The 25,660-nt window shown below is 41.6% G+C and overlaps 1 protein-coding gene across 1 annotated transcript in view; it reads right to left on the bottom strand.

Moving 5' to 3' along the window:
* LOC122804326 (protein only RNase P catalytic subunit) overlaps window positions 1–25,660 on the bottom strand; it is a 1,488,843-nt gene that overhangs the window by 569,711 nt on the left and 893,472 nt on the right. The gene's annotated exons all lie outside the window — the stretch shown is intronic.

Below are 25,660 nucleotides of genomic sequence, written 5' to 3'. Positions count from 1 at the left end.
TGCTCAGAGGAGGAGTCAGAGGAAATGAAAACCGGATCTGAAGATTCATATTCTGTCTCTTGCCTAGGCCTCTTATCAGGAGTGGGATGGGAACCCCTGATCAGGGTAATTAGGTCTTCGGCCATTTTAAGCATCTGTTTTTTAGGCATGGAAGTCCATCCAGGAGAAGGCTGTACTTGTTTCTTTGTCTTTAGAGCTTTAGTCTTTGCCTTTGAAACTGTGGTTGGCTTAACATATAACTGTGTAGGTCTGAAAACACCCTCAGAAGCCGATGCCTGCTCAGCGGCTCCGGACCCATCTGAGGGGATAGTTTCAGAGTGTCCAATACGTTGAGTATCCAGAGGCCTAGTTGGCTCCACATGGGAGTCGGCAATGGCCTGTGGCTCTGAGGCAGCGGGCGTCAGGGGCTGCAAAAGCGCCTCACTGAGAACCGGCGAACCGGCAACTGGCTTAGCGGTAGCCTCGTCGTCGGTTTTGGACCTCGGATGCCTGTCCTTTTCTTTTTCCTTGTGCTTTTTGTAAACTCCGGACGTCGGCTGTTCAGACGGCATTATATAATTGAATCTTCGGCCAAAGTAATGAAAGGCAAAATCGTACCGACGTTTAATAGTGCGTTGGTTAAATCTAGTGCAAAACTGACAGCTAGCAACACTGTGATCAGGGCCTAGGCAAGGAATACAGTAACAATGAAAATCCTTATGAGGTATTTGCTTCCCACAAGAAATACAACTGTTAACTTTTTCTGACATCGGTCTGGAGCAAGAAAAAAGTTTCCCCAATGGGGTACTTAGCTTTAATGAAGACTTTGGATCTGAAATTCGTCTTTGAAAATCTCAGGAGTCGGCTGACCGGCACTTGTGAACTGTTTTTGCTTCAGGCACCGCGCGGCAAGAAAGACTGAAGAAAATGGCGTCGGCTGCATCTTTTATACCCCTGGCGCACTGACGTCAGGAAAGAGGCAACAGCAACCAACGCCGGACCAAGACTTTGGAATTCAGGCCAACTGCGGGTAGCCTGTCAGCAGGATAACCACTGCAGGTAGCCTGCCAGCAGGATAACCCAAGTGTAATGACTGCAACAGTGAAACACGATGAACATCCACTGTGACCGCAAATGTTTATCTGGCAAAAGGAATCCAAAACTTCCAACAGCATCTGGGCACCCTACAGCAAAAAAGGTGAGAGTCTCTGAAGGGTGACCATCTTGAAGCAGACATACCAGAAGTGATGGATAAAGTTACACATTTTTAGAATCAGACATAGGTTCATAGGTTGGTACTAGGCTATCAGCCCTAGGGCCTATACAAGCCTAGCCATAACAATTCCCTGGCTATTTCTTCCCACACTATTTACTTCCCTGGACCCCTGTCTAGCAGGGCGACTGACGTGATCCCCGGGGTGAATTTCCTTTCTCCCATCCAATCGTCAAGGTTCCTTTTGAAGAGGGCCAAAGAGGCACTCTGCTTGACATGTATGGGCAATCTATTCCAGAGTCTGGGGAGTCTCTGGGTCAGGAACCTATCCCTCCAGCATGTTTTGTTTATTGTGATGACAAGGTTTAGATCACTGGAGCGTGTGGCTCTGAGGGATTGGGATTTCTTTACATGTAGCATGTCCAACAGCTCTGGGTTTGACATGGCCTTGTATGTTAAGCAGAGATTGCCTCTGAGTAGACGATATGCGACAGAGTATAGCTGGAGACATAAACGATCCATTTCCTTCAGAATCAGAAAGAGGCAACAGGAAAAACTCCAACTCCTGTTCTAAACATGGAGCAGCTTTATTGGCCTCTTTCAGCAGCAGAATCGAAGTCTGTCCCAATAATTCCACTTGTATAGACTGATCTGTCAGCGGACCCCTTATTTTCCTAGCAAAGAATGTATGAGATCCAGAACATGGCCAACAGTGAGTATATCCAGAACCTACTGGTCACTTCTGATAGTTCTCCAGCCTCGCTTCATGGGAAATACCAAACTACAGTCAGGGCTGCAATAACATGGCCAGTGTGGTTACCCTCCAAGACAATGTAACTAGCACAAGAGGGCACAAGACAATGAAATGCTTCATTATTTTAATCAGATAATGGGAGGGGGGTTCTTCCTCTCTCGGAGTTGGTTGGCTAACCTTTTGTCCCTCTTTTTTACCTCTCTCACCTTACCTACGTACCATCTACTGTCTTGCTCATTCTACACTGCAATTTGTATTGTTCTACTGATTATATTTTAGCTACTGTCTCTTGGCTGTTCCTGTCATTGGAACTGTACAATTACTGTTACAGAATTATTTTACTGCTACATGATTGTGTTGTACTACTGTGGACTTTTCTCCCTGAGTCATCAATATTTAACGGGACACTGCATTGTTCTATCTCTTTTGCAGTATATTATTATATTGTACTAATGTTTACTGTTACTGTGTTTACTTTGTTGTTTTGTATTACAGTGGAGTTTTTTTCTCCTTGGGTCCCTGCTGAAAACGGGCCTCTGGCCCAGTCGGACGTACCCGGTCAACAAATATAATAAATAAATAATAAAAAAGGAAAAGTTGGTAGGAGGAGGGGGAAATCATAAAAGGCATTTCACAATGGTTAGAGCCCATTTCCTTTTCATCTGGTCATAGACCAGGTCCTAGGAATCCTGGCCAAAAAACACCTTGACCATGAACTGGGCATCAAATTCCTTCTTAATGGAAGACAACAGGTACTCTTCCAGGCACATACCTGAGCCTGCAGCCATAGCTATTGCATCAACACAGTCAAAGTGACTGCATTCTGCGTGGAAGCCCACATTGGAAGTCACTGTTATAGTTTTGATGAGGTCATCCGTGAGCCCTGACTCAGGGAGGTTTCTAACCTTTTCTATTGCTTTCCCACTATAGACAACCAAAACTTGAATAGGTGAGATAAGTAGTTAAAGGTTCTGAACAGGGGTACAGTCCCTTACCAAACCTTTCCAATAGTTTGGAGTCCTTGTCAGGCAGCAGGAGGGCAAAGTGTAGTGGTGTCTAGAAACTATGCTGGGCTAAGGAGATCACACAAAAGTCAGCTTAAGTTTGCTAGTTGGGGACTTGATTCACTCAGATAGAGGATTAACATAGAAGGTTACTACGCTATTGACCCTGAAGCCCTTATAAGCCTAGCCCATGTTTAGACAACTCAGCACCCAAAGCCCCAGTCCAGCAGGAACACAGGTGGAATTCCAAGGGTGTATTTACTGTTTCCCATTCAGTTATCCAGACTGAGCATAAAAAGGGATAATGAGGTAACTGTTTGACTTGGAGAGGGGGTCTATTCCACAGATGGGGGAGTCTTTGGGACACAAATCTGTCCCGCCAACAAGTCCTACTGATATCACAGACCAGGTTGAGGTCATGTGTATGGGTTACTCGGGTGGAGCTTGACTTGCGGATATGCAGCAGTCCCATCAAGGCAGCATCTGAGATTGCTTTGTATGCCAGACAGAGGTCATCTCTAAGAAGACTGTATAAAACTGAGTAGAGGGACAGGCCTTTTAGCCTGTCTGTGTAGGAGAGATGTTTGATGCCCTGGATTCTTCTGGTGAGGAACCTCTGTGGTCTCTCCAGGTGCTGCATGTGCTTTGCGAGGTACATACCAAAGGGGCATTGTACTCAATAATTGGCCTTATAAGGGAAGAATACCGGGATGTTATAACCTCTTTGTCCCTGGATGAAATACCCTTACTTATGAGGTGGGCCATGCAGAAAGCTTTCCGTACAACGGGAAGCAACATGGTGGTTACTATCAACCTGGGTGCCCAAATTCCTCACTACCAATGTTATAATATATATTATTAATATAATAATATTGTTATTAATGTGATAATATGAGGAGATGTTACTCTCCCCAAAGGGGATGATGATGCATTTTTTGGCATTTAGCTTTAGGCCATGTTTCTGGCACCAGCCATTTGTTTGGGTGAGAGCCTCTTGGAGGATATCCACATCACTTGGGGAATTGATGACCACACCCAGCTTGCAGTCATCTGCAAACTTGATCAGCCATAGCCCACTGGTTATGGCCTACACCTCAGAGAAGTATATCCCAAATAACAGAGGTCCCAAGACCAATCCCTGGGGTACACCACTTGTTACGGATCTACTGCTTGAGGTGGCTTCCTCTATTTTGATTCTGTGGGTTGTATCAGTGAGCCAGTTTGGTACCCATCTGGCAACATATGGATTGGTGCCTAGTTGAGAGAGCTTGTTTATTATGCCCGAGTGGGGAATAGTGTCGAAGGCTTTGGCCACGTCAAGGTAGGGCATGCACTGTCTTCCCCTTGTCCATGACTTTGGTGACTGTCTCAAAGAAGTTAACCAGATATAACAGGCATGACCTCCCCTTGACAAAGTCAAACTGTGTGGGGTAGAGTGTTTGTAGGATGCCAATGTCCCTGTTAATGAAGTCCATGATAATCCATTCCATGGCCTTGCAGATCAGGCTAGTTAGGCTGATGGATCTATAATTTCCCGGATCAGTGGACGCTCCACCTTTGTGTAAAGGGATGGTAGTGGCTGTCCTCCACTCGGTTGGGACAAAGCCAGTACTCAGGCTTTGGTTGAATAGGGTGCCTAATGGTGCTGCAAGTTCATGCCTGAGTTCATGTAGGATGCAGCCTGGGATGCTATCGGATCCCATGGAGGCTGTATTTTTTGCCTTTGAGAGAGCAGTGCTGACCTGTTCCCTAGAGCAGGGGGTTGGGGGGCAGCTAGTGGGAATGTCCTGATTTACTGATGGGGGGAACAAAGGGAAGAAGTTTTCACTGAATCTGTCAGCCAGTAGATTGGCTATATCTACAGCATTTGTGTGTGTGGTGCTTTGGGCCACCAGTTCTGAACAGATCTGGGTGCTTCCTTTGAGATTGCGGACATATGTGAAGAAAGCCTTATGATTGTCTCTAGTAGATATGGCCAATTTGGACTCGAAGCTGGCTTTAGAGGATTTCATTAGTGCTCTTATTTGCTTGTTCAGGATAAGGAGGGACTGCTTCCAATTGGGCACGTGCTCCTTCTTGGTCCTGGACAGCAATTTTTTTCCTTTTGTTATATAGTTTATTTATTGCAGATGTCCACCAGACAGGTCTACTCTTCCTTGCGGAGGATGATTTTGTCATGTCAGATATTCCTGATTCCATGTATCTATATAAATACTCGTATAGTACTGTGGTGTAGATTTGGACATTGGTGCCAGTTCCTACAGAGGGGGAGGGGGCTGTGAAGCTGTTTATACCATCCCTCAGGAGGTTGTAATCAGCTTTATGAAAGCCATTTGCCCTTTTGGGCATGCTGGATTGCCTCCAGGCTGCCATAATAGGATCTTTGACTGTAGTCAGAATAAGAGGAAATGACCAAATGCTCTTCCCCAGATACACAACCAGGCATTTCTGGAGAGGTGGGATTGTGATACAAGGCCAACAGATATTGGATCTCATATGCCTTAATATATTCCCAAAAGAAATGTTATCTGAGGAGATGGCATACAGGGTTCTACTCCTCATCCACTTCAAAGACAACGGTCTCTGGGTCTTCAGACTCCATATGCTGGCTTGAGTAAGTGGGAGACCCACACCCATCTTATGAATGGGCAATGGAGCAACAGATGCATCCTGGTTGTCAAGTGATGTGGATGCAGCATGTGAACACATGCTCACTAAATGCATCAAACAATGGAGAGAAACTAGTGCTGAGCCCAGTGCTAGTGTCAAGCTGTACTCACTAAGGGGGAAGTCCCACGTTCCTGATTAAAGCTGCTATTAGACATCAAACTTGTGTATGCTATCTAGGAAGCCAAAGTGGAAAGCAACCACTATCTCCTCTCAGCTATGACCAGCAGGCTTGGTTGGGCTTGTGGAAAGTCCCAGGTGGGAATCCACAAACATGACCACCATCAATATGTAAGTGAGGCATTCAAAATGACACCCCCTGGAATCAAGTCATGAGCTTCAGCAAGTCAAATAGGGAATGCGTGGAACTGGCCAAGATGGGAGCCAGAGGCTTACCTCTTCCAATTCCCTCTTCCTCTATTAGGATGGAGGAGTTGCATGGCTCAGTTTTCTCCAGCTGAGGATCACCTGGGCACTAGTTTGGTCCAGAAGGCCATTTCTGAAATGGAAGTAGAGCTATCTGTCAAGCTTTGGTCCATGTAATGATGCTCTGGGTTATGCAGCATACCCTGTTGCCTGTCCCTGCTATCTTGTCATTATAAAAGTGGGCAAATCACATTTCCCTCTATCAACAAGGGGCAGACTTGAGTCTCTGGCACCACTATCAGTGCTTGACATTATGCTCCTCTAATAAAGTGCAAAAGTAATTCCACTAACGATCTTAACTGGTAACAAGATGGGTACATGAATATTTGTTAGAGTTCTAAAGCACTGAAGTCAGTAACTTCCCTCATGACAGTTAGGTTTGTGATTTGAACTGTGACAAAGACAAAAATAAAATGGTGAGCTCAAGGGAAAAATACGTTTATCTATTCACTGCTTAGCATCATACTGTGCATCACTACAGGTGTGTGTGTGTACATCCTTAAGTGTAGAATCTTCCGAAAATCTGCTGAACTATGACTGGTAATATGGATAAACTCAACCAATGACCCATCCAAAAGAATCCTTGATGATCGATCTATTGCGCCCTAGTAATAATCCAACTGTTGCCTACGCACCCACCCCCACGCACACAGCTCTTCTCCAGCCATCTCATGTTAACAATTCTTCACTGGAAATGTCCTTGATTCTTAAATCAGCTGTCCTGTGACTTGTTGGACTACGGCTGAATGGGTGGAAACAATGAACCAGGTCACAAGGGTCATTATTCTTGCAGGCCAACACTCAAACTTCCTTCCATGACGTTTGGTGTACAACAGATGGGACTGAGCGCAAAAGCCCATGCAATACTGCCGTCACTCCTTACTAGTGCTGCTGTAGCACCCAGGTGGCTAGGATAGCTCTTTTCTTCTCCCCAAAGAGAGAGGTACGCAGGGTTGTATTACTTCATGTCTTCCCATCCAACCATACCTGCAAGACACATCCCCACAACCCAGGACATTACTTGCATATTTAGGCCAACTGCTTTTGCACTGCTGGCTCCATGGCACACAGGAATAGAGCTCCGATTGGGACCCAGATGGAACTGGATCAACCAGTGGCCTGGGTGTTGGCACAGCTTACTGGGGACAGTGGGAGTGCCAGTCTGCATTGGCTGAACTATCCTAGTAGCAAAGGGAAGCCTGATCTGCTACATTACTGTCACCTGGCAAAGGCCAGTCTTTACAGTAAATAGCAGAGGAAATTGATAAGTCCACTGACCACCAAGTAGTGCATTAGCTGGGATTAAGTGTATGTGTAGTAAAGAAGACAGTCTAGTGAAGCTGACTCGGTACAGACAGGAAGAAGACAAGAGGAAACAAAGCCATCCAGCAAAGAGGTCAATGGATAGTGTGAGTGAAGACCTGCAACAGTCAGGCATGAGTGTCAAAGAAGGCAGGAGAGTAGCACTAAAGAGAGAGATGGCAACAGTTGACAACACCGCAACCCCATGTAAATATGGGAAAAAGGAGGTTGATGATGATGAAGAAGGGTATGTGCAAGTAGTACACATGTTTAAATGCGGTACTGTGAAGCACCTGCATGTAGTCAAGGAGTTAGGGCTCAAAATTCCATGAAGGCTGATGAGGTGAAGCTGTAACAAATGAGCTGTTTAAATACATGAGGGCAGGCCATGTTCAGCAAGCACAAGAGACAAAAATAATCTAGGAAAAATATGTTCTCACCAGTGGTCCAGTTAACGCATGAAAACGTTAATCAGATAATTCTAATTGAATGGAATATTGTTTAAGTCAAGATAACACAAAAGAATAAGTAATCAGTTTTCTGCCTTGGATGTGAACAGGCTGCACTAAATGTTATTGACAGTACTGTTCTCCAGTTATTCAGGAGCTCAGCTGCATACCTTCCCTATAACACTTTTAATATGCGCTGTATGCAATAATAAGTTGTTTGAATACAGCTACACATAACTGCAATTACAATGATCGCATGTGAACAGCAAAAAGGTACTTTGGATAACCCAGTCTTCCTGTTATGTAACAGCAGCAGAAATAAAGGCATAGCAGAACCAGACAGCATCACAAGGAAAAAAAAGTGAATGCTTTGTAACAACTTTCTTCTCTCTCTCTCTCTCACAAACATTTACTGCAGATTAAGTCACATCCTACTGCACTGCCTCTTTATTGTACAATGTTTTACATTTTCTTTTAAAATGTATCTTGGATTGCCTGCTTTATGCAGTACCATTCATCTACCCCCATAAAAAAGAAAGGATGCATAACTGACACCACCATCTGTGGAATATGGAAGATACTTCACTGTTTCCAACAACTTTTGTCTTTTTTTTTTCAAATAAAGTGACTGTGGTATCATTAAAGCAATTTCAAATACCTCCACTCCCTTCTAGTGGACATTCCTGGTACTTCTCATTTTACAAGCACTTTGAAATAGCCAGCCAACTCTCCACCTGAAAACTTACAGTACAGTATCTACTTACTACTGCAAAAATATCCAATTTGTAGAGCGATAGACTTCATCACCTCTAACTCTCTTCTCATAGCTCACGTTAATATACGCAGCATAAATAAACCGAGCTGCACGCCCTACTAGATTTACATTTCTTTGACATACTATGTATAACAGAAACCTGGCTCAAACCAGTTATTAAAGACAATGTTATTCTCCCACCTGGCTACAGCATCCTGAGACTAGACCGTCTTAATAAAAAGGGTTGTGGGGTGGCAATACTCTTCAAATCTGAATTACAAGTCACCTCACTAGATACTCAACCACCCTCACCTATTAATGTTGAGATCTTAATATCCAAACTCCAAGTTAATGCAAACAAATCCATATACATTATTTGCTCATACATCCCCTCAGGTAACATAAATACTCTTGAAAACACCCTTAGTTGGCTCTCTACATCCTTCCCACAAGAAACTATATTCCTTGGGGATTTTAATATTGATTGGAAATGTTGTACATCTGTAAATCCAACTACTCACATCAATCTTTATGGCTCTCATCAAACCATCACCTACCCTACCAGAACCCATAAACCTAGCAACAAACAAACCACCTTAGACTGGATATTAATTAACAGTAGTCCCCAATTATACAAAATGGGCTTACTCCCTGATGATTAGTGATCATTCCCTGACCTTTATATCTAGACAAAAGACATCAATTCCCAACCAAACTAACTTTAGAACCACACGTAACAAGAAAAATCTTAATCTAGTTAAGTTTCAAGCTGAGCTTAAAAGCTTGCAACTGGTCACCCCTAAAATCCCTACCTCTTGATGAAGCAGTCTCTTACTTTAACAATAAATTCTTGCAAATTCTGGAACACCATGCTCCCTCTCGACTGTTAGAATTAGGAACAAACCTGCTCTTTGGCTCACAAAGGAGACTAGACAAAAAATGGGACTGAGAAATCAAACTTGTTCCAAATGGAGGAAAACTTAAAACTCTACTGATCACCTAAATTTTAGACAGCTTAGAAATGCTGCAAAAAAATCAATATTCCTTGATAAAAGAAACTATTACCTCAAATTCCAACAGACCCAACATCAAAACCCACAAAAATTCTGGTCAGGAATAAATAAATTGCTCCACCCTGGACAAGCCAAAACACCCACCCCATCTAATTTGACTCAAAACTCTTCTAGCCAGATTGCTGATATTTTTAACAAATTTTTCTCTGAATCAGTCCAATCTTTAGCTAAAACCTTACCCCTCCACACCACGTGTTACCACTACTGAGCCACCTCTCGCAACAACTTTACCCCACACTCTCCACCTCCAGCCTGTCCCTACATCCTTCATACACACCCAACTCTTAAACTTAAACCAAGTACTCCATCAGCTGACCTCCTTCCAGCTGAATACCTGCAAATGGCAGCCGGGGTACTTGCCTACCCAATTGCTATACTAATAAACAGAACAATTACAGAATGTTCCATCCCATATCTATGGAAAGTCTCACACATTATACCCCTCCACAAGGGAGGTAACTCAAATGAACTCTCCAACTTCTGCCCCATAGCCCTACTTTCCCCACTAGCAAAAATTATGGAGAGATGTATTCACCATCAAATACTTGATTATCTTCTCCAAAACCACCTACTAGTAGACTGCCAGAATGGCTTTAGGCCATTCCATAGTACAGCTACAGCACTCCTATCCTTTTCAGACTGCATTAATAAAAACTGTAACAACAACTTACTGTCCTCAGCCCTCTTTATTGACCTCTCAAAGGCATTTGACACTTCTGAATCATCAACTACTGTCAGATACACTTGCATCTTTTTCTTTTGACACCCAAACAGTCAAGTGGTTTAACTCCTACTTACAAAACAGACAGAAAGCAGTTGTCTGGGACAAGAAACTATCCACTCAGCTCCCTATCCCTCTTGATGTCCCTCAAGGCTCCATTCTGGGACCTCTTCTATTTGTCATTTTCATTAATGATCTGAAAACATCCATTCCACAGGCCACCTGCATTCAATACGCCGACGACTCAACATTAATATGTAGCGCCTCCTCACCTGCAGAGCTTCAAACCAAGACCCAAACAGTATTTAACTTAGTAGAAAAATGGTTCCATCAATGCTGTCTCCTCCTTAACCCCAAAAAAAACAAAACTATTATTATTCACTCCCACCCTGAAGTCCACCACTATTAACTTTACAATCACATCCAACAATGGTACTAAAATAGCTCCTGGCATAACTACCAAACTTCTAGGTATAACAATTGATAATATTCTTAACTTTGACACACATATTAACCTAACTACTAAATCAGTTAATAAAAAACTCGGTTCCCTTTATAGACAAACCCTTTCTCACAGCTTCAACTAGGTCTACTATTGCCCAAACTCATCTACTTTCCACCCTTCTCTATGCCTCCCCAGTTTATACAAACCTCTCCAAAAGCAATATCAATAAATTGGCAACATCTTATAATAATATAGCCGATTTGCCACTGGATCCCCATTTAGAACCCATCACTGCCAGAATCTCAAACTACTAGGTTGGCTGGAATTGCAAAGTCAGCTTCTTACACAGCAACTTACAATTATTCATAAAACTCTGCATCATCCCACATATACTCCCATACTCTGTAAGCTTATTAGCCCATACAAAAACCTAACAACCCTACGATCTGCCAATAGAATACTAGTATCTACCTTACATTTGGAACAAGCTTCCACCTGAATCAACATCCCTTTCATCCACTCCACTGTTTAAAAAGCAACTAAGAATCTTCCTAAACTCACAATGGTTATGCCCTAGCACTAATCCTGACTGACCGTATTCACCTCATCCATGACCACCTCTGTTGGCTATTATACCTCTCGCTGTTGCTTTGTTTTTTTCTCTCTGTTAATCTACTGAAGAAATACACTTCCTATGGTACCAGTAAGCTGATAGACGTGTGTGTGTGTGTGTGTATATATATATATATATATAAAGAAAAAAAAAACACCCTAAACAGTTTTTTGTATCTGTTTTGTATAACTATCAATGACTTGTATATTGCTTAGCATGTAATCACTTTGTAATTTTTTAGTAGTGTCTTGGAGCTTTTCTCCCCGGGCCTTCGCTGAAAATGGACATATATCCAGTCGGACTATCCCAGTCAATAAATGTAAAATAAAATAAATAATAAATAAATAATCTATGTACTAGAAAGGTTGTTAATTGGCTAGGTCTATTTAAGTTAATCTACACATTTACTCAGGTGCTCACACATGTTCAGCTCAGCTGATGTTCCCCTGGTTACTTCAACTTAGCAGCTCTTTTTATACTATACCTTCACTGCTGACTTTCATGGAAAGCAGCATTAGGTTTTAAATGGTAGTCAACAGTTGTATATGATTGTTTTGACAAATACATAGAGATTTAGATTTCTTTCTATAGGCAGATTTTATGTCACACCAGTACACATCACAAGTATGTGTACGACTTTTTTATCTCTGTATTATGCAACCTCCAGGCCTAAGCCTTACCTAAACACAGACCTCAACAAGATAGTCATCATCAACCTCCTTTTTCTTATTTTCTACACGGGGTTGGGGTGTTGCATCAACTGTTGCCATCTTTTTTGGTTCAATACCACTCTCCTACCTTCTTCGATGGTCATGCCTGACTGTCGCAGGTCTTCTCACATAATCCATCCATCTCTTTGCAGGACACTCTCATTTCCTCCTGTATTGTTCCTGTCTGTCCCAAATCATCTTCACCAGATTGTTTTCTGCTTTTCTGCACATGTCTGAACCACCATAATCTGTTTTCTTTGTCCTTTGCTGCAGTTGAAGCTACTTTGGTTTCTGCTCTGATTCATCTGTGCCACAATGGGCATTACATCTCAGGCACTTCATCATCTCTAGGTTCCTCAGCTGCTCTGCTTTCACTGTCCGGGTTTTTGTATCATATAGAACTGGTTACACTTACTTTTCAGCTTCTTTGGAATTCTTCTGCCACAAACTACCCCTGACACATTTTCTAGCTCTTACCCTCTCATTCAGACTTCCTTTCTCAACCATCCCTCCCAGATACTTGAAGCTGTTAACCTGTTCCACTATTTTCCCTTCTATCTCAATTTTAAGTTTCCCCCATTTGCTGCTATGGAAACTTGTCCTGTCTGTAGTCAGTTTCATCGTGTGTGCCTTCAGTTTTGCATTCCATTGGCTTATTTGCTGAAGTTCATACTCAGAGTCAGCTTGTAATGCCAGATCATCTCACAGGGCAGCTTTCTTGATCTGTCTCCTCCATCTTGTTGCTAACGTAGTCCATCACCGGTATAAACAGCAGTGGGCTGTGAGATGAACCCTAATGAAAACCCACTCCAACAGCGAACCACTCTGCAAATCCAAACACTGTTCGTACTCTTGTCATTGGGTCCTTGTACATAGCCTGCACAAACTCTACCAAATGTTTTTGGGACTTCAAACTATCCTAGGACTACCTAAATCAGCTTTTTGGGACACTTATCATGGGTTTATAGGTGTTTACTAGTCTAACAACCACAAGGGCCTTTTTAAGCTTAGCCATGCATCAAACATTTCTGACAAGTTCTGATACCTTTGATAAGTGTAAGCAGGGGTTTGGAAAATTAAACATTTACAAGCAGGGACCTGGGAGATGAACGATTTACAGGTTGCCTGTGTCCATTAGAGACTTGTGGGGCCAAACCAGGGATTAATTTTCTGCTCCCCAACCAATTGTCCAAGCTGCAGTTGAATTGGGTTAGGGAGGAACTCTGCTTCACATGGATAGGGAGCCTGTTTCCAAGATGGTGTAGTCTCTGGGATACATACCTGTCTCTCCAGCAGGTCCTATTTATATCGCAGGCAAGGTTTAAGTCTTTAGAATGGGTAATTCTGGTGATGTTTGTTTTGTGGACATGCTGGAGGACCACCAGAGTGGGGTCTAACAATGCCCTGTAAGCCAGGCATACATCTTCCCTCAAAAGCCTGTAGGGGACAGAATAAAGGGATATGGTCTTGAGGCTTTCTGCATAGGACATTGTACTTACACCCTGTATTCTTTTAGTGAGGAACCTCTGTGGACATTCCAACTGAAGGAAGTGCCTGGTTAAATATATACTAAAGGGGGCACTGTACTCAATGACAGGTCTGAAGAATGATGAATACAGTGGAACAATAACTTCCTTGAACTAGGATGCCATACCTTTGTTCATATGTTGCGCAATACAGAATGATTGCCGCACTACTGTAGGCACATGATGGTCAAAGGCTAGATTACTGTCTGTGTGTCCCCAAGTCCCTGACTACTGGGTCAACTCTAAGGGCAGTGTTGTCAATATGATAGGCACCAGGGCTGGATGACTTCCCAAAGGATACTATTATGCATTTCTTGGCATATAGTTTTAGTCCATGGCTCTGACACCAGTTGTTTGTCTGTTTCAGCCCTTCCTGGAGAACATTTGTGTCAGTGTGGGATTCAATGACAGCTCCTAATTTGCATTCATGTGCAAATTTAGTCAGCCAGAGACCACTGACATCGGCCTTTACTTCAGAGAGGCAAATGCCAAAAAGGAGCAGTCATAGGACCCACCCCTGAGGGACTCCACTTGTGACTGGCCTGTTTGTAGAGGTGGATTCCCCACCTCTAAAATCCAGGGCCCTGTCTGTGAGCCAGTTCTCTATCCACCAGGTGACATACGGGTTTGTACCTAACCTCTTGAGTTAGTCAACAATGCCAGACTGGGCTACTATGTCAAATGCCTTGGCTAGGTCAAGGTAGGCAGTGTGAACCATTTTGCTCTCATCCCATTGCTTTGGTGACCTTCTCAAAGAAGTCCACCAGGTTGAGTAGGCATGACCTGCCCTTGATGAAACCAAACTGGGTTGGGTCCAGTGTCTGGAGGTTTCCTGTGTGATTATTGATTATTTCCATGATAATTCTTTCCATGGCTTTACATATAAGGCTAGTGAGACTTCTGGGTCTGTAGTTTCTAGGGTCTGATGCTGGCCTACCTTTGTGCAGAGGAATGACTGATGCTCTTCTCCATTCATAAGGCACAAAGCCTGTTTGGAGGCTACAGTTAAATAGGAATTACAGAAGGCATGATAAATCATGTTTCATGCTATTTAGAAGCCATCCTGGGATACTGTCTGGGCTCATTGATGCAGTGATCTTGGCCTTACAGGGAGCATTAAGGACCTGTTCATTAGTGACAGCAGGGGGAGTTATATTTGATGGCATTATCCTGAGGGAAGGTTGAGGTATATAGAGGGATAAAGTTGGAGCAGAATTTATCGGCCAGTAGGTTTTGTGCATCTTCTAGCTCAGTATAGGTGGCTCCATTTACAATGAGCTATGCACACAACTGGGTATTGTCTTTGAGGCTGCAGACATAGCTAAACAATGCCTTGTGGTTGTCCTTGGCCTGGGAGGCCAAATGTATCTCAGATTTGGCTTTGATAGACTTTATTTGTCCTCTGAGTTGTTTGTTTAGTTTAATGAGAGTGCTTCAATCCTGCTGAGTGCTGCACCTCCTAATTTTGCCATGATTTTCTTCCTTCTGTTATACAGCCTACTGATTTTGTGATTCCACCAGGTTGGCTTGTTTTTTGAGGTAGCTCTATACTTCTTTCTGGTGGGTATAGCTGCCTCTATGCAGCAATTAACATGCTTGTACAGGGTTTCTGTGAACACTTCTGCATAGGCAACATTGTTCTCAGGGTTTATGGGGGTTTGAAATTTTGCCAGGTTATCAATTAATAACAGGAAGTTAGCCTTAGAGTAGTTCCTGAATATCCCAAGTTTAGCTGGATGTCCAGGTTTTATTTTAACTTCAAAGGAGACCACTTTGTGGTCTGACCTTACCAGGGACAACATTATAGTAGGGTTGTGCAGCAATCTCCCATATTAGTGAGGACCAGATCTGGTATGGTTGCACCCCTGGCAGGTGTACTGACAATCTGGTCCAGGGAGTTTTTGTTTACAAAATCCAGGATTCTCTGTGCCTGTACATTTGGTGTCATATAGGATTCATAGTTAATAGTGGGGTGATTAAACTTACCCGTGAATATGGTACTGGGTTGGATGGTGTTTCCAATAAGTTTAAATACATGGTATGGGTTTCCTGAGTCATACAGGGGAACCTATAGCTTGCAAGGAAGTGGTATTGGATTTTGCCTATGGTGATCTGAACATGGAGCAGCTCTGGTGCATTGTCCCGTGTGACCAGCCTTGAGATATTTATTTTTGATGTAAATCAATACACCTCCACTTTTAGTCCCTGCCTGTGAAGTAGTTGGTCTAAATGTGTCTAAAATGAGATGTCAGCATTCTCTAGGGTGAAGACAGCTTCTAGGAAGTGGACTTTTTTGTTTATAGTCCTAGCATAGAGCAGTAATACCTTTAGATTTTCTTGGTTTTGATTTGCTATGACAGAAGTACTTTCAGTTTGACATTGCCTAAAGAAGGCACTATTGAGGAAGACAATGTTTTAGCTAATATTCAAAAGCTTAGAGGGGAGAGGTGCAGACCATCCCTGTCAAAGCAGCGTGGTCTGTTGACCATCTCCTTCCATGCTGACAAATATTGCACCCCCTTAGAATGACACCAGAAACTAAGCCAATTATTTAAGTCAGTCATCTTTTGCTCATATTGTGGCATCTTCCTTGGAGAAGGTGAAATCTCTACACTAGGCTCACACCAGCTTGGGACACACATTCAGAGATCTCCATGATGTGTCTCTTCATGTAGTCTAGAGAGGTATGTCTCAGGTCATTCACTCATACTGGTACTTGTGGTCCAATGACCTGAGCGTGTGCATAATGTGACAGATCCTAGACCCTGATAAGTAACTGACTGTAACTTTCTCTTTACTCAGCCTGGTGACAGAGACATCAGTGTGTCTCACAATGGAGTCTCCAATGACCAAAATGTTGGATGGTGTGGTGGCTTTGCCTTATGTCATATGCTTTCTCCAAGGCTAGTTATGCCCAGTTGGATTTTCTTCCTCATCCTGCAAACCTTAGGTCTGTTGTGCTGCATCCCAATCTGAATCTAAACTACTCATTTAACCATCTTAGTTTCTTCTGCTTCGTACTCGCTTATCATCCTCTCGAACACTTTCATGCATGTGTGACAGGTGTTTGCTATCTCTATACTGCCTACGGTAGTGAATGGCCCCTTTATTCTTGTACGCTGGCACTCGAACATTTATTCACCAGTAATTTGGTTAGTATTGTATCCCCCTGGTATTTAATACAAAAATTAAAAACTATGACTCGTTCCTCCTTTCCTTTTCTTTATTTTCTTTTTAACAAACCAAGCATCCAGTGAATTCAGACAACACAAAAACGATACCACAAATTACCAAACAGTACTTTGAGTGAGCAAAGGAAGTGAAAAAGAAATTTCCTATGAATATGAATATAAAGTGGCTCTAGCCTTCATACACTTTAATTGCTGGGTCAAGCACAATACCCAGTAGCAAGCATAGTTACAATTTAATTTTATTTACTTTTTCAGTTCTGCGCCTCACATCAGAGTCACTGTGCTCCTTGGGTCTGTCCTTCTCTGGCTTACCACTTCATTAGAAATTACAGTGTTTCACAAAAAAAAACTTATTGGGAAAACCATCAGTTATTGCTTTCATCTCTTTTTGATGGTAACAGACTTCACTGGTCAGTATTCATTAATTAAGAAGGAGTGTCTATTTCAGTCCTAGGCTGCTGCTTTTTTTTCTGCAACAGGCTGAACACATGTGACTAGTAATTTAACGTTAAGACATAGCAAAACACTGACTTAACCAGGACATGAGTCCTGCAATGAAAAACTTTGTGTTTGAGCCTGCCAAGAGAGAAAGAATAACAAAAGAAAAGCTTTGTAAAAACAGACTGTTATGGTTTTATAAGGCACTGGGCTAGTTGTGGAATTCTTGGATGCCTCGACATAACTCATAGAACTACCCAAAAACCTTGACCATATCTTAAACATTTTTGTATGTTGTTACCTTTTTTGAGCCTTTAAGAACACTTACAAATTTCTCAGCAGACAATATAGCCATCACAGTTGTTAAGATCTTGTGGTATTAAGACAAGAGACCTGGGTTTGAGTTCCATTACCTCCCTCGTGCATGCTGTGTCTCTCTAAGCAAGTCACTTTTCTCCCATGCAGTCTTAGGTATTTCCTATAAAAGGATTTTTTTTTGTAATAACCGAGTGATAAGACTGAAACAATGTTAATATCCATCTGGTTGGTTTAGTCTTTTGTGGTCAGTTTTTAGGAGGATACAAACTACACTTGACCTGCACTCTCCTATAAATATATCCATTATGGATGATGGCTGGCCTTAGCTTCCTTTTTGTAGAATAACAGGCGTGTTGTACCTTTAAGAAGGATTTCCAAGATCGGTGCATATAAATACCAAGCACGTGTTAGCTTCAGTGCCATTTTGCAGGTGCAGCCATAATGTTAACATCCATATGCATGACAGCTAGTTTATTTATAAGTTAAAGTTACTTAGCCTCATTTATGATGTGTTTGCATACAATAAAACTGCTTGAACAAGAAACCATGAGGCTCGCCTGTTTTACCCTGACATGGCATGCGACATGGGGTCAGAACTGGGATGGCAAAGACTATTCTTCAGGGCCACGAGGTGCAGAGGTAATTGCGATGGCAAACTAAAAGAACCGACAGCAAAAAAGGGCCAGAAACAAGTTAAAGGGAAACAGAACACATATGAATGATTTATTTATTAAAAGAAGTTAAATGGAGCATTACAAGACACAAAACATATTGTTAAGCAAACGAATAGCACAGAAAAGTTTAAGCAAATTAGAAATATAAAAGAGCTTGTTAATCAGATGAAACGTTTGAAACAGAGTTATTTAATAAAACAAGCATCAGAAAAGTACATAAAGGGTTCAGAATTGCCTTAGAATTGTAAAATAAGCATGTTTAAAGTAGATAAGAGCATGTTTAGAGTTAAAAAGAGCACAGGAAAGTATAATGGTCATGAAAAGAGATTAAATGAGCAAAACGAATATAGCAAAAGGGCATAAAGGGCACACTAAGAGATTCAATGAGTGAAACGACTATAATAGAAAGGGCAAAAAAGAGCACATTGAGTATAAATGAAGCAAAGGCGACTGCATGTGTTTTGGGTGAATTACTGTGTTTGCACAGGCCTAAAGCAGATGCCCTACGCTGACCGCCTTAAAAAACTCCAGCTATACTCTGTCGCACATAGTCTACTCAGAGGCAATCTCTGCTTAACATACAAGGCCATGTCAAACCCAGAGCTGTTGGACATGCTACACTTAATAATCCCTCAGAGCCACACGCTCCAGGGATCTAAACCTTGTCATCACAATAAACAAAACATGCTGGAGGGATAGGTTCCTGACCCACAGACTCCCCAGACTCTGGAATAGACTGCCCATACATGACAAGCAGAGTGCCTCTTTGGCCCTCTTCAAAAGGAACCTTGACAACTGGATGGGAGAAAAGAAATTCACCCCGGGGATCATGTCAGTCTCCCTGCTAGAAAGGGGTCCAGGGAAGTAAATAGTGTGGGAAGAAATAGCCAGGAACTGTTATGGCTAGGCTTGTATAGGCTCTAGGCCCGATAGCCTAGTACCAACCTATGGTACAAATTACTAACTTCACATTGATTGAAGCCTTGAATAGCATAACTAAAGTTGTTTGAGGTATCTCAAAGTGTGCAAAAGTGCTTACGGTGTGTGCTTATTACTGTGCATTTATCCCAAAACGTTTGTTGTGTGCAAAGTGCAAATATTTTGTGAAGTGCAGTCAAGTGAAGCCATTTCAAAACGTTTCTTGTGTCTGGGTGAGTCTGTTCACAGAGTGCCGCCATTACAGAGTCTCTCTCGCACTATACACAGTTGTTTGGCAAAGTGCAGCCATTTTGGGGAAATTCTAGTGTGCTGTATACTGTTTATTCATAAAGTGCAGTTATTTTGAAGTGTTTCTCACTCTGAGCTTCTCCTGTCCAACATATTTGCAAATTGCAATTACTTTGAGGCAATATATTGGCAAAATGCCATTACTCCGAAACAGTTTATTCATTAAGTGTCATTACTTCAAGACAGATTATTCGCAAATCGCAATTACTTCGAAACAGTTTATTCGTAAAGTGCCATTACTCCGAGATAGTTATTCGCAAAGTGCAGTTACTTCGAAGTGTTTCTTGCCCTCAGCTTCTATTGCTCAGTTTATTCACACTGTCCAGTTGTTCGCAATGTTTCTTAAAATAATAAATGACTTTGGCAGTAAAATGTTGATAAATGGCTTTGGCATTAAAGCAATTACAAGACAAAGGCTCGTACAATAAAATGATGATAAATGACTTTAGCATTATTACCTTTACAAGATAAACAGCTCGTATAGTAAAATAATTTCAAGACAAGTGGCTTTACAGTAAAGAGATTTCAAAGTGTTGCAGTGCCCAGGAAACTTATTTTATGTAATTCAGTCATACAGAGGCTCGTTGTGTTGTTACAAGTACTGGCATAAATTTCAAGTACATATATACGTGTATGTACAAATGTATATGTTCATGCATATTTGCAAGAGTTTTCACTGAGATATGTCAATATGGTAGACAGATTTAGCAAGCCACAACCACAGGTGTTTGATCAGAATATTGCGGAGAATTGGGTATTTGAGCAAGAATACGATATATTTATACAAACAGCTTATTCTGATAAAGATACATGTACCAAGGCATTCATTTTGCTGAACCTAGCAGAGTCAGAAGCCACTGAAAGGGAGCGTTCATTTGTCTATGCAACAGCAGTATATGAAAGTGAAGGAGAAACTTGTTGTGTAGGCTGAATCAAGGGAAGACCCAGAGTGTTTAAAGTGCAAATTCAGAGAAATCTGTAACCTTCAGACTAATGTTACACTAGAGAGGCATTTGTTTTACATGAGAGATCAAAATCAAGGGGAAACTTTCACAGCTTATAATACAAACCAGAGAAACAAGGCTGAAACGTGTACGTTTGGTGATTTAAAGATGAATTTTTTTAAAGGACAGACTCGTGTGCAGTATTAATAATGTTCCTGTGAGAAAGATTTTGCTTTGTGACAGTGATTTAACACTGAGTAAAGCCACTGAGATTTGTCAGATTCATGAAGTTACAGAAAGGCACACAAATATGCTTGCTAGTGATAACCACATGGTTTCAATTGGCTCCAGAGCTCATGTAGACAGCATGCAACATGTGACAGGTGAAAGCAGGCCTAAAGCAAGGGGCAGCAGCAGCCCTGTGGGACTTCCAGGTAAAAACCCGTGGTCTTATAGCACATTCCAAGAACAGTTTAGTTAAAGGAGCATGCTCAGTGCAAACCCAAGGGGTACCTAGTGCAAAACAGACGCTGCTCAGTACAGCATAAAAGTAAATCAGCAAAACCCAAATCAAGCTTTATTGTTAACTGTCCCAATTGTGATGATAACCATGGGTCCAGAAGAGAAAAGTGCATAGCATTTGGTCAGCAATGTCATAAGAGTAAGAAATGGAACCATTTTCAAAGATTTTGTAAATTGAGTTAGCCTCACACAGTTACAAAGAATGGTCACTCCTAAAAGCAAGTTAATCAAATAGACCTGCAACAGTCTGCTTTCTATGTAGATGGTGTATCAGTAGTTGGTGAAAAGACTGATGCAGTAGATTTACTGACAAGAAATTAAGTGTTTTGTACTGTCCGGATCAATGGGAAATCTACCAAGCTTAAAGTAGACACTGGTTCAAAGTGTAATGTCATGTCTGCAGATACTTTTGCAAGGGTCAGAGCTGGTGAACAACTAAATGTGACTAGTTGTGCAAAACCTGTAGTTTATGAAGGTGAACAAATTCAAACCAAAGGCTCAGTAGTGCTTTCCTGTTATGTGGCTAACAGCTGTTATAGCCTATTGTTCTATATGGTTTGAAGACCTGTGCAGTTATTACTGGGTATCAGAGACAGTTTGAAAATGAATCTTTGTTTTACCAAACAAGTACATCAGATAAGCACATGTCCCAGTTCCAGCTTCACCAATACTACTTTTTTAGAGTATGCTGATGTTTTCAATGACAGATTGGGTAAACTTCTATTTGTGTATTCCATGAAATTAGACCCAGATATCAGTCCAGTGGTCAAACCAGCAAGAAGAGTTCCAATAGTTATGCAGCATAAGTTCCAAGCTCAGATGGACAAAATGGTGCAACAAGGTGTAATTTGTCCAGTTACAGAATTTACTGAATGGGTGTCGTCCATGGTAGCAGCTCATAAGAAAGGCTCAGATGAAATCAGAATATGCATTGACCCAAGAGATTTGAATAAAGCACTGAAGAGACCTCATCATCCCATGCGTACAGTCAAAGAGGTTGCAGCCCTGACACTGAATGCCACTGTTTTTTCTGTCTTTGGTGCAAAGAGTTTGTTTTGGTAAATGATGCTTGATCGCAAATCTTCATTACTGACTACATTCAGTACCCCATTTGGAAGACATAGATTCCTCAGGATGCCACTTGGAATAAATTCTGCAAGTGAAGTCTTTCAGCGTGCAATGGAGCAAATTTTTTCAGGCTATAATTGTGCCATAATAGTAGATGATATACTGGTCAGAGGCAAAGCATGACAGAAATTTTAAGAGAGTTCTAGACAAAGCATGTGAAGTGAACTTAAAGCTCAATTCTCTGAAGTGCAAATTCAGACTACCAGAAGTTACATATGTAGGTCATTTGTTTACAAGTATGGGCTTAAGACCAGACCCGTCCAAGCAAGCAGCCATTCTTGAAATGCCAGCACCAGATAATGTTTAAGCTCTGCAAAGTTTTCTTGGTATGGTCAATTACTTAGGCAAGTTTATCCCAGACTTCAGTGAGTTGACGGCGCCTTTGAGAGAGCTCACACATAAAAATGTTACTTGATCATGGCTAGACCAGCACCAGAGAGCATTTGTAGTTCAAGCAGAAAATTGCTATCCCACCAACATTAAGATACTATGATGTCAACAAACCAGTAACTCTTTCCCGCGATGCTTCAAAATTTGGTTTAGGTGCAGTTTTTCTTCAAGAAGACAAGCCAGTAGCCTACACATCTAGGACACTTACCCAGACTGAGATGCAATATGCTCAAATTGAAAAAGAACTTTTGGCAATAGCGTTTGCAATTTCCAGGTTTCATGATTATATCTATGGTCGAGAAATCCAGATTGAAACTGATCATCAACCTTTAGTTACTAATTTAAAGAAGTCTATGCATTCAGCTCCAGCGAGATTACAAAGAATAATGCTCAAATTACAAAAGTACAACTTCAAAATGGTCTATACGAAAGGCAAACTTCTTTATCTGGCTGATAACTTATCCAGAGTGCCTAGAAATACAACAGAACACCTTCATGCAAGGAATTTTGACTTTGATGTCATGGAAGTGTGTAATTTTTCTACCACAAGACTTGATTAGCTATGAGATCACACAATGACTGATGCAGTTTACAGAAGCTCAATTCCTATATCAGTCATGGATGGCCATTAAAGCAATCCAGTGTACCACCAGAAGTTCAATCTTACTTTCCTTACAGAGATGAGTTGTTGATGGAAGATGGCATTATTTTCAAAGGTCCTAAAATTGTTGTTCCTGCTTACTTACAACAAGAACATATCCAGATTTTGCATCGTGGTCACCCGGGTTCTGAATCTACTAAGAGAAGAGAGACAGGACTAGTATTTTAGACTTGTCTAGTGAAAGACATTGAAGGAGTACTTTCTTCCTGTTCGGTATGTAACAGTACTAAAGCGCATTCGCAAAGAGCGCCACTTCAGCTAAGTCAAATTACTGATCTACCTTGGTCTATTGTAGCTACTGACATATTCAAGTGGAGCAATCAACATTACTTAGTACTGGTAGACTCTTATTCAAATTGGTTCGAGATCAATCTACTACCTAATTTAACTTATACTACAGTCATTACTAAGTTGAAATGCCATTTCTCAGTCCATGGCAGTCCACAGAAATTAATCTCTGACAATGGTATGCAATTCACCAGTCAATTGTCTCAGAAATATGCCAGAGAATGGGACTTCGTACATGTTACTAGTAGTCCAGAGCATCCACAATCAAATGGACTTCCTGAATGTGCAGTACAGAGTGCAAAGTAATTACTTGAAAAGTCAAAGCGTAATAATACCGATGTTTTTTGAACTTACTCAATCTCAGAAACATACCCCATGATGATATACTTGGCTTACCTGCTCAGTAACTTGTATCTAGGCAAACCAGAACAACATTGCCTATCAGTTCTAGTTTATTGAGGCCTAAAGCTAAGAACAACCAAGCAATCAAAGCCCAGTTATCTAGAAAGTGCTCTTTCGTAACGTCCAGCTATGACAAGTCAAGCAGATTTCTTCGTCCACTGAAAAAAGGAGAGACAGTGAGGCTATAAACAGCGAAAGGTTTCAACCAGATTGGTCAAGTAACGAACATTTGTGCAGAGGCGAGATCCTATTTTGTTAAATCCGAGGGTGTGGAGTATAGGAGAAATTGCAAACATCTTCTTCCTGTAGCAGAACCAATATCGCAGCACTGTACCTGTGATAAAGAATCCAGATGATATTCCTGTTCCAGAATGTGTCTTGACTTCTGATACTGTTCCAGCAGATGATTCCAGTGTTCCTAAAATTGAACAGTCAGCAGAGATAATCCTAGTTGCTAAACCAGATCCCAAATTTTATGTCAAACGATATGGTCGTATTTCAAAACCTAGTGTGAAATACACAGTAACTTGGACATAGGTGTATATATGCACTTAGCTTTGTATAATTGCATGATGAAAATAAGTTCTATGTAAATTGTATATTCATTAATTTCAGTAACAATGCCACATTCATTTTCTCAAACAGGGAGGATTAGAATAACATGTGTGTTGTACCTTTAGGAAGCACTTCCAAGATCTGTATGTGCATATAAATACCAAGCACATGTTAGCTTCAGTTCCATTTTGAAGGTGCAGTCAGAATGTTAACATCCATGTCAATGATAGCTAGTTTGTTTATAAGTTAAAGTTACTTAACCTCATTTATGACGTGTTTGCATAAAATAAAGCTGCTTGAACAAGAACCCACAATGCTCGCCTGTTTTATCCTGACCTGGCGAGTGACACTTCTGAAGTAGTCACTACTGCTGCCTCAACTACTGCTAGTATCTGGTCATATGTAAAGGGAAGACAAGTGGTCCAAGAGATGGTCACTCCAGTCTAACCCTTGAAAATGTGGGCCTGCTGACATAACCCATTAATACAGCTGGACTTTTAATGATCTAGGTTCTTATCACTGTATCAGCAAATGATATTCAACTGATACAAAGTAGCCCAAAAATATCTATCAGTATAAACATTTACCCCCCCCCCCCCATATATGCCTTATATGAATAACAGACTGAGTTACACACACACAAGCCAGTGAGTGGTAAGTGCAGCTACAACTTGTTTTATTTTACTTTATTTTGCAGATCTGCACCCGAGTTCAAAGCCTTTTACTTGTGCTCCATGTTGCTTATCCTCCTCTAGGCTCCCATTTTCTAGGGGCTGACACTGCCTGTCACTGGGTGCATCTTCCCTTTCCATGGAAGAATGTCTTTATTCTATCAAGGTTACTGTCACCCCTTGCACAAATGAAGGGAGCTGGCCCCAGACGTCACAATGAGGCTTAGCTGCTTTTTTTAATGATGCACTTACTACTCCCCCTTGGAGCCTCACTGTGCCACAAATCTGTGTATGCACATTCGCATCCATGCAGTGTTATTAGTTCATCATTTCCCTTTGTAACATTTCTTGTAACCTGAAGCCACATTAATATCACTGTTTTGGGAAAATGAGGGGGACACAACAGTAAACCTTCCTGAGAAAAGTGAGCTGCCTGTTGGCCAGGCAAGATCTAACCAACTTCTCAGGCTGGTTGATCCAGTGCCACTAACGGTGTAGGAAGACAGCTTGGTCCCCATCCCAATGGGACAAATGCAGTTTTAGGTAAAATGGAGTACATTCACTTCACAACTTAATGACCGTACGCCACTTCTGTATGACAATCAAGCCCGCCAG

The sequence above is a fragment of the Protopterus annectens genome, chromosome 6.part0 (genome assembly GCF_019279795.1).
Source record: "Protopterus annectens isolate FY-2018-M chromosome 6.part0, PAN1.0, whole genome shotgun sequence".
Taxonomy (NCBI): domain Eukaryota; kingdom Metazoa; phylum Chordata; order Ceratodontiformes; family Protopteridae; genus Protopterus; species Protopterus annectens.
The sequence above is the reverse complement of the archived record's forward strand: the minus strand, read 5'-3'. Positions and strand labels throughout refer to the sequence as shown.